The following is a 13852-nucleotide window of genomic DNA, read 5'->3' as shown; positions in this document are numbered from 1 at the left end:
GTGTGTGTGTGTGTGTGTGAGAGTGAGTGTGTGCTTGTGGGGATGCATATATTGAAAATTGGATTTAGCGGCAGCGATATCGCCATATCCCCCCGATTCGGTCATATAGCCCCCCCAATTTTAGCACATCTTAATTCGATAATTGCCAATAATTGCCGTTAATGGAAGAGATGAAACAACAATTGGCGCAACGCCATTGATAAATCGAGGAATATGGCACATTAAATCGGTTATATGCGATATCAGAGATATAGGCTCCCCTCAAGTGCAATTGTTTGGGGCGAAGCGACGACAAACAAACGGATGGATGGACAAACAAAACAAAAGCCCCCCAACTTCCAATGCTTCCATAATTGTTGGGGGGGCCAGAAACAAAAGAGCCAGACAAGCCGTCAAGCAATTTTTATCGTTTCATTTTTAATTTATTAATTATTTATTTGTTTGCTTAAACGAACGACGTTGTCGTTTATTGTCGTCTCCTCATCGCTTCTCGGTGTTTGTATCTCAATTTTCGGTATTCCGACGTCACGATATGGATATATGGATATATGGATACGGATATATGAGAGTGAGAGTAAGTATATTTATGCTGATACACAGATGCGGGCCCATCCACAAGTATATGGAACGTATGTATATATATAGTTCATAATCGAGCAATCAAGCAATCGAGCTAACCATATCCGCAATGTTTTGGCCTTCTTGCTTCGCGAGAATTTGGCTGGAAACTCGGTCTAAAGAACATTTGTTTCGCCATTAAGCGGTGGTTCCTTTCATTTCTCGTTTTCTGTCAACTTTATGTTTAAACAAAACATATACGTTTCTTTTGTGTAAATACGCCCGAGTAAGCTATTGAACGATTTCGGTTCGTTTAACCCGGTTTCAAGGCCAGGCTCTAACCCACATTTGTTATTCGAAAATTGCTGGTTTTCAAATATACTCAAAACTACAATGTTTAAGGCTTGTAATTTTTATTTTTTCGAGTCTATATAGCGAGTGTATAAATTTATTTATAATTATATGATTTAAAGTCACGTGTCGTTTAGAAACCCTTATACGCTGGCGTATACTTAATATTTATTTTAGAAATATTTACTTTTCACTGTCCACTCTTTGAACGCCTTTTGCACTGCGCAATTGATCCTAGTGGAATAATACCAAAGTGCAGATCGCTTTAAACTTGTCGACGTCATCAGGCGGACAAACAGTGTCGCTGTTATCAATCTCGTGTATCTGGATATATGTATATCCACATCCATAGATACATTGAAGGGAAATGGGGAGGCGTGGGGTGGCAGCACCGAGCGTTGTCCCTCGTTTAATTGTCGCTTTATTTATTAGATATCGCGATTAGATACCCCCACCATCTGCAATTTCAATTAAACACCCAAGACACAATACAATCTGCACTGATCTGCCCCAAGCTGACTCGGTTAGGATCGAGTGCGTACATGTGCATATATAGTATAGTGATGTATAGTATATTATGGTGTGTGTGTATATAAGACTGATTCATTTGGCCTCCTGAATGCGTCACCCGGATGCCAATGGGCGGTGGGAGATCCGATGCGATGCGATGCGATGTGACTTCCAGTCATAATGGCTTATACAATTATCGCCGGCACCACATGATAGTGTATGTACTATGTAACAACGAGATGGGGCGCTAATTGGAGGCGCGACACGTGCTAGTATCTGCCAAGGGCTATAATCTATAGGCTATATTCTGAACCTGAAGCTCTATTAATCAAATCGGTGTGAAGTTGCATAAGCAAAGAAAAGCCCCCAAAACAAAGACGAAATCCACACCAGTCATCACAAGATACTTAGCTCTTTTGGGCTGACTAATGCGAGAGATAAGCCACCGCTTGCGATAAGATAGATCTAGATCTCCAACTGGAAGTCTGGTTATAAAGGAAATATATTCAAATTTGGTCGCAAAGAATTCGACTGGAATGTAACTAGTTTTTCCAAACGGTATTTAGTATGGTAATGAGTTTGTGCCACCCAAAAATGCGTTGTAAAAATAATGGGAACTTTGTGTAGATATCCATAGTTATTGGATTGCAGATATTGTAGAATCTTTTCAGTACTTATTTTACGGTTTTCAGAAAAACCATATCTCTGCCATGCAGTTACTCTAATCTGAAGCAGAAGCCGCTGACTAACCAGCCCAGCGATGTTTTCACAGATCTGTGAAATCTTTTGGGATCTTTTGGCGATAAGGAGTGCGTTAGAATTCGTGGACCATGCTTCGCGCTGTTTGTGTTTGGCCTTAGCAAATTGCAAATCACTTTACGAGCTCTGCGAACTGTAAATCTAGTGCCACGGAAAGCGACAAGAGTTGGCTATAACTGTGCACATATAGGGCTATTTATCTGGCCGATCCGGCGACACCCATGTGGGTCAGACAGCGACGAATATATACGAGCACGGGTATTTGCCTTAGCGCCCCGACTACCGCACTTGAATTTTTAATAACCTTTTCAAGTTCACTGCCTCGTATCGTTGTATCGTTGTATCATTGTATCATTGTATCATTGTATCATTGTATCATTGTATCATTGTATCATACGGCAGCCATATAATAGCCATTGTTTACTATACTATGCCATCCTAAGCCATCGGATCGGATCCCCAGCATTTCATCATCTGCAGCAACATTTGATTCGATTTCGGTTTCGGTTTGGCTCGAGTTCGAACTTGAGTTCGAGTTCGTCGTCGTTATCGTCTGCCGTCGTTCATTCATTAATTCAATCAATTAATAATGGCTAAGAACAATTAACACTTGGCCAAGCCGCTGTAGATATATGTATGTAGCTTCCGAAACGCATATAGATACAGATACATCTGCGATCGGCAGACCGCTCTGCGCCGGACCCAATTGGTTTCCATCCGCCTCGATCCGCCGATCCATCGATTCACCCAACTCCTCTGCGACATGTGTATTAATATAATATTTCCCTTTTGTTCGTTGCTGGTGGCTACTTGTGTGAACTGGGATGTCTGGATGCAGACATGCGTATAAAACAATTTAATTAACTTTTTCCGAGTCTCACTTCAGCAGCAGATAGCTAAATTAAAGTGCTCATTTCCCTACTCATCCTTAGATAGCTTTTAGCTAATGCAAAAGACCATTCAATTTCTCTGATTACGTTTAAAGTGCTAGATTTTAATTAAAATTGTGCGATTTTCGGGGCGTTCCAGTGTCGAACTTAAAATAGGCAATGCGAGTGATTTACAGCCTTAAAGTGGAGTATTTTAATTATAAAGAAATTTATTTATGATATTTTTTTTTCGGCAGGTAAAGTACATAGATAAACGTGAGCCTTGAAAACTGGGAACATGGAAGGTGTGAATCAGCATTGTATGCGGCTATTTCATCAATATGGTCAACGAGTTGTATGAATTACTGCAAACAGTTCGTTAATATTGTTAATATTGTAAATAATCATTAAACGGTTTAAACAGCTGTCACTATTGGCAGTGAAAAGATGTTCGGGTGCTAAGTGTTGAAAATTATAAATATAGCACCCAAGAACCAAGTGTAAGTTTTTCGCCGGCCGTTTTGTTTACCAAGTCACAGTTAATTAAATATCAATCTCCCGTCAGCTCTTCACATCGTCTGTGAATCGAGTTGGCTAAATAATGAACTCAGCTAAACGGCATAAATCACACGGGCTCCTAATGTATAATTTACAACAAAAGAAATCTTAACCAAATGATGATTGAGTATGGGAAATTCTGCTCGTTCCTGCCATTTAAGTGATCATTATTTCTGATGAAAAATTTCCGCTTTTCAGTAAGAATTTTGTGCGACGCAACTGGATTTCCTGCCCGAAAAACACCAATTGCCCAACCCAATCCCCATTCCAATCCATTTCAATCCATTTCAACCCATTTAAACCCACGCACGCGAGCCAAGAAGTCCACGGGTGAGTCCGCAACGGTGGTTCAGTCTAGATCGGGAACGGACAGTTAGGATGGTATCGAATGATATGGGGGTTTAGTATCGGCCCGCTTTGAATCATTAGCCATAGACTGTGGCACAGTCATCAATCTTCCAATTGTCCACGTCCATAGCTCGGCTTAGCCCCTTCGATCCGATACGATCCATTCCGATCCATTCCTATCCGATTCGATTCGATTCGATTCGATTCCAATCGCAACGGAGCCACACGAACAAGTGCCAAAAACTTGGCTGGCACTGCTGAAAAACACTAGATACTCTTGCAAATATCGAGATTAGTGATGGATTTAATTACTTGCCTAGTTCATAATACCAAACATACCACATATCAAAATTTGTAGGTTAATCGCAAAACAAATCTTACGTTTAAACGTTGAGTAAATGATTGGTAACTTCGCTATTTAATGAAACTTTATTTGGGCAACTGCTTTGAATAACTTCCTCAATAAGCAGAAACCTGATTAAAATATGTCAGAACTTTCTAATAAAAAAATAAATGATGTATGCATGTATGCAGCACATTATAACAACTTAAGAACTTGATTAAAATGCCTCATTTCCTATAAATCCCCTGCTTAATTGCAAGAAAAGAAACAGTATCCATAGATCTACATAAATGGTGTGGAAAATGGTGACAAGTGTGGAGCTGTGAGCGGAGTACCCCCAATGAGGGTATGTAAATAAATATTGTTGAAAACCGGCAAGTCGGCGACGTCGATGGAAACAGAAATCAGCTTGAAACTGCTTGTTGCCGGTTGAAACTAGAATCGGTGGACCGTTCGGATCGGTTCGGATCGGATCGGTTGGGTTTCAATTTTGGCTCGGATTGTCTCGGATTGGATTGGATTGGGTTGGGTTGGGTCGGGTTGACTTGCGTGCAACTGGCGGGCCAAGTTAAGACGGGCTTGACTTGGTGGTTATGGGCCCATTAAGACGATTTGCGGGCATCCGTATATCGGACATTGCAAACTAACAAACTGGCGAAAAAGTCGCTGATTTACGGACTTTAACCCGCACCTGACAAAGAAAATGAATCCCGATCCCCCATGAGGCCACAAATTATTGGCATGGCCGACTAAGAAATGCATTAAGCTGACTTAAATACGATTATGATGTGGCGTTCTTTAAGTTTCGGCTGGCTTCTCATTTGAAAGGATAACGACTAGGGAATACCTGTTAGCCTAAATTCTAAAGACTAAATATTATAAATCCATAAAGATACATCTCCAAAACAAACAGATTTTAACAGTTTACACTTTAACTGCATCTACTTATAAAAGAACGACTATCAGTACTATATCTCAATTTAAATAAAATATGTTGTTTAAACAATATAAGCTATTGCTGAGCAGGCAACCCAATCACGTGATCTTGTGGTCACTTCTTCTCCCTGAAAATCCGTTCTCCTCAGAACTAAAGAATATTTTGGTTCTTATTGCAGGGTTTGGCAATCGCATACTCGCATGGTGCCACTCTTGACGGTGTTTTTTGCGAATCGTGTCGCATAATTTGCAGTGAACCGCAATCGACATAACTCATACGCCGCGTGTCCCAAATGGAGGTTAAGAGCCAGTGCAGTCGGTGCAGTGCCAGTTCGAGTGTCTATAAATAAATCTCTCGATGCAATCGCAAACTGGTCTGTCCACTCGGACTCTCGTACCCAAAAACGAAACCATACGATCCGATCCATTCAGATGCGAAACCAAACGAAACGAATCGAAATGGCCTGCAGTTGCATGCCGAAGAACGGCCAAAACGCGTCCACATCAGTTTCAGTATCAGTATCAGTATATTTCGGCTAAAGTCATTTCTTGGCTGTTTTTGGCAGCACCGACGGTCAAGGACGTACATTAACCAGGGCCCACTGTGCCGCGACGGCTGTGGCGGGGCGGGGCGGGGTTTACAGTGAAGACAGAGGCCAGACAGACAATTACATAAATGCACGGCACAGGTAGTTTGCTCGCTAGGGAACCACAGTAAACCAGAAGGCACGAGTGAAAGCATAACTAAATAAATGAAAAGCATCGACAGAGAAAGAACTTTGCAAATATATCAGCGACCTAAGATTCAAGCATTTTTATTTGTAACTTAAAAATATAAGATTAAAACCTAATATATACCAATCAAAATAAATAAGAAGCTAAAGATTGTGCTTTGAAATTTTAGTTTTTAATAAATCGCCATCTCGCATTAGCGAAGCCCTAAAGTGAGTAGACAAGTTCTGCAAAAGTCTTGAAGAATGGTTAACTGAAAAACGAACCAATGCACTCATAATTCAGAACGGAAAAATAATTAATTGGCCTGACAAGTTGGTAAAACCTTTCTAAACTGTTTCTTGTTTATTCTCATTTTTTGGTTTCGTTAGTTTTCGTTGACATTGCTCACTTGGCTGCACGTGGCGTATGCGCAATATTCTGTGGTCGGTGGTCGGTGGTCTTTGGTCTGAAATCTTGAATTAACAGCAGCCACACCCCGAAGACAAGAATGCCACTTTTTGCTCGGATCCATTTCAATTGCAATTTTTATAACGCTGTCCAGCGTTTTTATGCCACATTTTATTGCTTAACAATGGGATCTGAAATTCGGTTTTTTCTCTCTTATCGCAAGGCCGTTCATAAAAACAAAACAAATATGCACACATGTATATACTGAGTTGATCTGGACTGTCCCAGTTGATTGCATTTTATTGATTTTATTATTCTGCGATTATGGCTCATTAAGTTTACAACTTTTCGGCCATCTTCTTTAGCATCGTACCCATTTATTCACCGATTGATTTATCCGTGAGATTGTGTAAAAATTGCACTTGCAATGCGATTTACAAAATATACGGATATATTCACAATAAAAAGAAAAGCTCAATGTTATAAATAAAATGAATTTTGGGAAGGACAAAAGAACCGAGGTCTGTGTAAATATTTACGTGCGTCATTATATTTGGCCAATTACCTTATGTGCTAGACGAATTTCCAATTAAGCGAGCACTTTTCAACAAGAGAGCACTTTTCTCCCACAATAGATCAATGACACCGCCCCAAAACATCCGTCCCGAAAAACGAAAAACGTTTCACAATCCCAAGAAAACTGGGGACCTTGACTATCAAATGCGAACTACATTTCAATGTCGACACTAATACCGCCCACCCCCTGAGAACACAATGCTACTTCCAGATACTACAGCTGAGATACATTCGAGATGTTCTAGATACGATCTGAAACGATCCAATACGATCCGATACGATACGATACGATACGATCTGATACGATCCAATCCAAAGCCGTGCTCACGGCCTTCCTCGTGCTGCCTGCGTTGTCTTGCCACACGCCACACAAATTGACGTAGTAAACTCTTTCCAACTGGCGGTAAATACCATTTATGTACTTAATATTTATTTATTTTGTATTTTTTTTCCCGTTGTTCGAGTCTCTCAGGGTAAGTTTTCCAAACAATAGCGGGAAAAAATTAGCACAGCTGCTTCAAAAAAAAAGGAAAAAAAGCAAAAAAAAAAAAGGGAAAAAACCGAAATACAAATAACACACAAAATTAGAAGAAGAAAAAAGTATTGAGCAAAGTACGTGAAAAGCGCGAATACAAATACAAATATTATTGCAAAAAATTAAACAAATAGGAGGCTGAGAAAACTATTAAGTTTTTTTCAATAAAACTCCACAATATTTATTTCCCCCCTCCCCGCCCATTATAGAGCAAATTGCAATTAGCAGCAATTTGCGAACTATCTAATTGATAAGCTCCATATTTGTTTGCGCTGGCCCAGGTGAAATTCGTAGTCTAAAACTCATAATCCACATATCCATAATGTATAATATAATATATGATCCGTAATCCAGACCAGACTTTGCATAGCCTTCCCGTGAGTGATCAGTCATCGCGACAATTAATGTACGACATTAGAGTGGACCATTAACACGGCCATGCTAAGTGGCCATCCTCTAACGTTTATTGTCCATCGTTCATTCGCAGTGCGGTCAAAACCCCTTCAACCCTTGATTAATTATCGCCAATCAATGGGATGTCGCGTCTTGCGAAACCCACACAATGATGAAATATATTTTTGTGTTTTAATCTAGGAATCGAAATTGGAATTAGAATTCGTAACGAAAATTGGCGCGGCGGAGGCCTGTCGTTCATACACGATCTTCTTCTGTCTGTAGAATCGAATCCGGTTTTTATTTTCGGCTCTTGTGTTGTGGCTTTTATTTCCAGCATTATGACAAATGTCTGGCGATCCATCAAAATGTGCCAAACACTCGGTTATTTATGAATGTGGCGTAGCAAATGTCCAACGTTCCCCGTAATTTGGTTCACTTCATTGTCTGGCAATATCCCAATATCCAATTTCATACGACTTTCGGGGCGGAACCTATAAGCAATACATACGTGGAAAATACTATCTAAATTCAGACAGGAGGGGTTGCCATTTTAGCACATTAACTAAAACAGACTACCATTTATTGCGCACTAACTTTATGTATGTATTTAAGGGTGTATTATTATATATTATATATTATTTTCAGCTCAGATTCCTTTCCAAATAATCATTTGCAGTTAACTGTAAGCAGCCCTATTAAATATGTTATGCAAATTTATAAAACGTATATGTATTTGTCCCCATTCAAAAGCCCAATTAATCATATTTTTTCCTGTCCGCAGTTTCAAAACATTAATTAACTTCTTCTTTGTGGATTCTGTCAAATCAAAACCACTCCCATGTGCAAAATTCTTGTCTATAAAAAATATGCAACAAAAAAAAAAAGAAAGAAACAAAACCGCAAATGAATATTTATTCTGAGGTTAACCAAAAAAAAGACCATAAAATCCAATAAGTTATGGGGACTGTAAAAAGTGTATAGAAAAAAATGTAAGTTTGACAGCATTTACAGCGAAAACCATCTGGGCCTCCAAATAGTTATAATTCCGTTCATCTACATCTAGTATATCTTGTTAACATATTTTGTGTTGTTCACATATTTATGCTTCGCCGTTTGCATGTGAATTATTATTTAATTTTATCTGCGTAGCGGTCCGTCCATACAATTTCCTTGAGGTTTTGCATAAAAGTACAAAAAGCATTTGTGTTTACAAATCAATAATGCAAAAATCCGCATGGTAGGCGTTATCAACAACCGTTGCTGTTGACCACGCCCTCCCCTTCCTCATCATCATTATGGTCACTTGCACAGTAAATAAAAGTTCAATGTTTGAATACATTAAACTTAAAGACCCAGCCTGGTATGTAGATACTTATACTTATACGAGTATGTGCTGATAATAATACTGCTGGAAATGGAGGTGCTGGTGGAGGTGCTGGTGGAGGTAGGCCAGACTTGTCGAGGTGCCTCGAGGTGCTGACAGTACGAGCAGCGCCAGCGAAATGACCATTTTCAATAACACTCACGTAGCATCCGAGTCGATAAATTACAATAAAGGCGGCGAGGGATCCACAGTTGAAATTTCGTCGCTGGCAGCACGTCCAAAAACAACATTCAACATTCAACAATCAACTTTCAACAATCAACAATCGGCAATTCAGTGGCAGCAACAGAAGCGACAGCAACGGGAGCAGCGAATGGGAAGGTTACCACTTTTGGTGACCCCAAACCCCACGAATTACAAATGCACTTAACATTCTTCGACAAAAGTTCCATGCTCTCAGCAATTAAATCAAACTAAAATTAACTATATAAACTATAAGTGTATGGTAATTAAAATAAAAAAATATAGATAAAATATTGACAACGCACATAAATAAATATATTTAGTATCAATCATCGTATGCATAATAACGAATGATTTAAATACGAAACATAAAAAATAACTAATAACAGCTGATTAGGTGTCAAATATTATAAGCTGTTGAATAGCAAATGAAATAATCAATAAGACAGATTATAATAATAAATACAAATGAGCACACACGAATAAATAAAGAACTCATTTAACAATGCAAATAAATAAACACGAGCACCGAAAAAGGAACACAATAGTTCAAAGTGTTTACATTTTGTTTTCTATAGAAGTAAGTGACTGAACTGCAGGTAGGAGATTTATTATCCATGGATATACATATATTGTGGGACCAATTCGACAATAAAATCAATCGAACCCAATTTAAAGGGAATAGGTACCAGAAACACAAGGCAGACGAGTTTTTCTCGGCGAGGAGGAAGAAATAATTATAATTATGTATGTGAAGGCCAAGGACGAGCAGCCATTCCCTGGATTCGTGATCGGGTCAAGGGATTTCCCACTCCTATTTTTAGGCAGTTCGATGGAATCAATGAAATATTATATCAAGTGGGCTCTTATCACAAAAAATCAAGACAATTACGCCGGAACAATAAATACAACAAATAATGGTTGACCAAGCCGCTTATTTATAATTCTTTATATTTATACACCTATACACTTGATTGAGCACTTGGCACGAGCTGTCAACTTCCACGATGATGATATGCAAAAATAATTGAAATTCTGGATGTCTGAGGATGATCTTGAGTATGATCCAAAATCGCCATCTTTTCTGGCAGGCCTTGAATCATTGGGGTGATTCCCCCGCCGCCTATACGCATGAATCACCGCCGCAAATAAGAATAATAATTTTTAATCAAACCTCGATAAGCATTTCGAGTTGCATTTGTATTTCCTAATTAATTAGCTTCACGTCTAGTTCTGTTTGCCCGATTTTGTTCATCGAAAACATCGAGAAATGCAGACGTCATACATTTGAAAACAAGACATCAGTCAGCATTGTATTTGCATGTATTTGGGTGTGCACTTGAAATAATACTAGGCACCTTGTAAAGCATACGTCAGTTTAACAAAAAAAAGGATTAAATAGTTCTGCAATATTAAGTAGTTATTTTTTATCAAAATATATAAATGGCCCTTCAATTTCATGACTCGTAAATAGATAGCACTACTTTATGCGGCCAATTAAACAAATTGTTTCAAATCAAGTTTATCTTTATTGATTGTTTATAGTTCGATCTATTGGCGGCAATTAAAACTTTCGGAAAAACCTCAGACTCTGCCGAAATGATAAGGTCGCCGAATGATAAGAATCGAGGGATGATAAGTGCCCTCACAATGATAAGGCTAATAATTTCCAATTATCGACGGCTATTGTTTGTCACAAGGGGGGAAATGGGTTTTACTATCAAATTCAGCAATATCATTGAATGCAAACTTTACTTAAAAATCTATATAACTATTATTTGAATATGAATATATGATATTTTGATTTTTGTGCTACCAAACGGTTAGTATCGGTTGGCTTTTCGGTTTAGGAATTGGTCCAAAATGTTTTCGAGCGCGAAATGTTTGCTGTTCAGCAGGTGGGCTTGCAAAGGCAAGGGGGGTGTTGAGGCGGGGAAAGGGGGGTGCAAGGGGGAGCAGAGGGGTGTAGAGGGGCGTGGAGGGGGCGGTGAAGCGACCTGAGCTGGGGTTTTGAACTGGCTTGGCTACCTTACCCGTTCACCTTGTAAATCAGCGCCACATACTAAAAATACCAGTGATCCGAGCTCTTTTGTTGTTGTTGCTGCTGTTTCTTGGCTTGTTGTTGTTGTTGTTGTTGTTATTGTTGTTATTATTGTTGTTGTGTTTGTTGTTCTTGTTGCTGCTGCTGCTGTTTGTTTTTGGCCAGTATTTGTTATTGTTTTCATTATGGTTTCTGCAGTCGGCCGACTTGAAGTTGGCCAACGAGCAACGACTTTAGCCTGAACCGCTTCTAATAGTTTATAATTTGAGCCAAACCTGTCGGCCATTTTGCTTGCAAATTTTTATATGTCTCGCATTTTGTTTATGTTTTCGATTTTGGAGTTCTTCGAACTCGTCGGGGTTTTTGAGATCTCATGAAAAATTGCCCAACCCGCTGACAACAGAAGAAGCGCCATCACTGAGCGAAAAATGCCACAAAAAACAAGGCAAAAAAAATGGGTAAAAAAAAAGGTAAAAAAGCAAAAAAAGGCCATCTGGTGAACGATAAGAGGAGCTGAGAGTTTTTTGCCATTGCGGAAGCTATATTTATACGAGTGTTTTATTTCTTTTTTGCATACTCTAAAAGTAGGTATTTCGCTTTACGTATTCACTTGGAAATCGACACCTGAATTATAACGTTGGTATTCCAAATAAAAAAAAAAGCTTATTAGCAATTAAAAAGAAAATGTTTACAAGTGTTATTTTTATTTGTGGGCATAAAAGATGTTCGTGTTTGGCGGCAAAGAAGAACGTTGGTAATCCAAATTGTTAAAGCTGCTATTAAAAATATTTAAGCGAGTAATTCATTTCTTTTTCTTTTTTTTTTTTGGTATGCCAAACGATGTAATTCGATTTTTGTGTTCAACGGTTTGTTATTTAGTCGTAATTCCGATTTCCAATAGTCGTTAAACACAAATTCAATTAACACAATGTGAGAAAAGGAATGTAATTTTGGCTATTTGAATTATATCCGGATAGGGTATAAACCCCGACTACAATCAAGTTGAACTTCTCTTCTCGTTTTTTGGCAAAAACGTGCCCGAGTCCGTTGCCCGTTGACCGATTTGTTTACCTCGGCTACAAAAAAGAACCTGAGGAGCAGCCGCAGCAGCACAAAGAATATTTAATAAGATGTGTCTTCAAATTCAAAGTGTCGAGAAGTCGCCAGAAGCAGCAACAATGCCACAAGCCTAGGTTTTTAGGACCGGCGTTATATACTACATCTATTATATCTCCCATATAAGTGGTGTGCGTGCAGATGGCATTATTATAATTATTATTATTTGTTTTTTTTTTGAACCGGCTGACAAGAGTGTCTCATTCGGATTCTCAGGGTTGGCAGTTTCTTGATCCGCACAGCGCCTGCTCGCAGTTCCTGCTTTTATGTCCATTTTGCTTGTACCATTTGTATATGGTATATACCCACTTTTTGCCACACATTCAATTCTGCGATTCTGTGTTTCTGGTGTGCAGGTGGAGCGGCGCTTGTAAGTGGATTCCAATTAGAACGCCGACTCCACTCCGCTTTCAATTTGCCAATTGGCCTTGGCTCCGCCGCACGTTTCTGCAGCGGCCAGTGAGAGAGATGGCAGTATGAGCTCAGAAAGAGAGGGCAGGTGAGCACATGGTGTGGGTTGCACCAAATAAATATGATAACTAAACAATAATGAAAATAATAATGAAAATATCACGCATACGACCTGTTGCTCCGCACTTACTGTTTTCCACACAGTTGCATCATAGAAAATTATATTTTATTTAATTTCAAAAAATTTGCAAAGTTACTTCCAACTTTGTTAAACTTTTATATATTCTCAAAGTTTCTACCACTTAGTTAGTAACTTATATTGAGCTATTCTAATAAAGTTCTATGTTACAATGTATATTTGTAGATAGTTTGCAACTCAGGTAACTACAAATTATATTTCACATTCGCGGTCCACCCTAATTAACAACAGTGTAATAGAGTAAAGGAAGTCAGCCAGAACCGAGCGACACATATTCCAAGACTTTGTCAGCCAGTCCAAGTGCAATGCATTTGGTTTAAGAATAGCCTTTAAGAATAGCCAAGCTAAGCAACAATTCGATATTGCAACTCATGACCAGCAGGGTCGGCTGGTCAGAGTCATAAATCAGCGCTAGAAATAGTTAATAATAGAATAATAATAAATAATGGAAATAGTGGTAGGACACTGCGGTTTGCTTTCCTCGTCTAAGCATTCTTTGCGGATTATCCAACTGACATTTGCGTAGAGCAACTTTCTCTCTGCATCTCTCCAATCCTTTCACATTCTCAACATCTGCCACTTTCATCTGTCATTTCAATTCTCACCGCTCGCAATCGAATTCCAACGTTAAACGACATCTGCCGACTCTCGATTTCT

This window comes from Drosophila santomea, chromosome X, assembly GCF_016746245.2.
Source record: "Drosophila santomea strain STO CAGO 1482 chromosome X, Prin_Dsan_1.1, whole genome shotgun sequence".
NCBI classification, from domain to species: Eukaryota; Metazoa; Arthropoda; class Insecta; order Diptera; family Drosophilidae; genus Drosophila; species Drosophila santomea.
Note: the sequence above shows the minus strand (reverse complement) of the source record.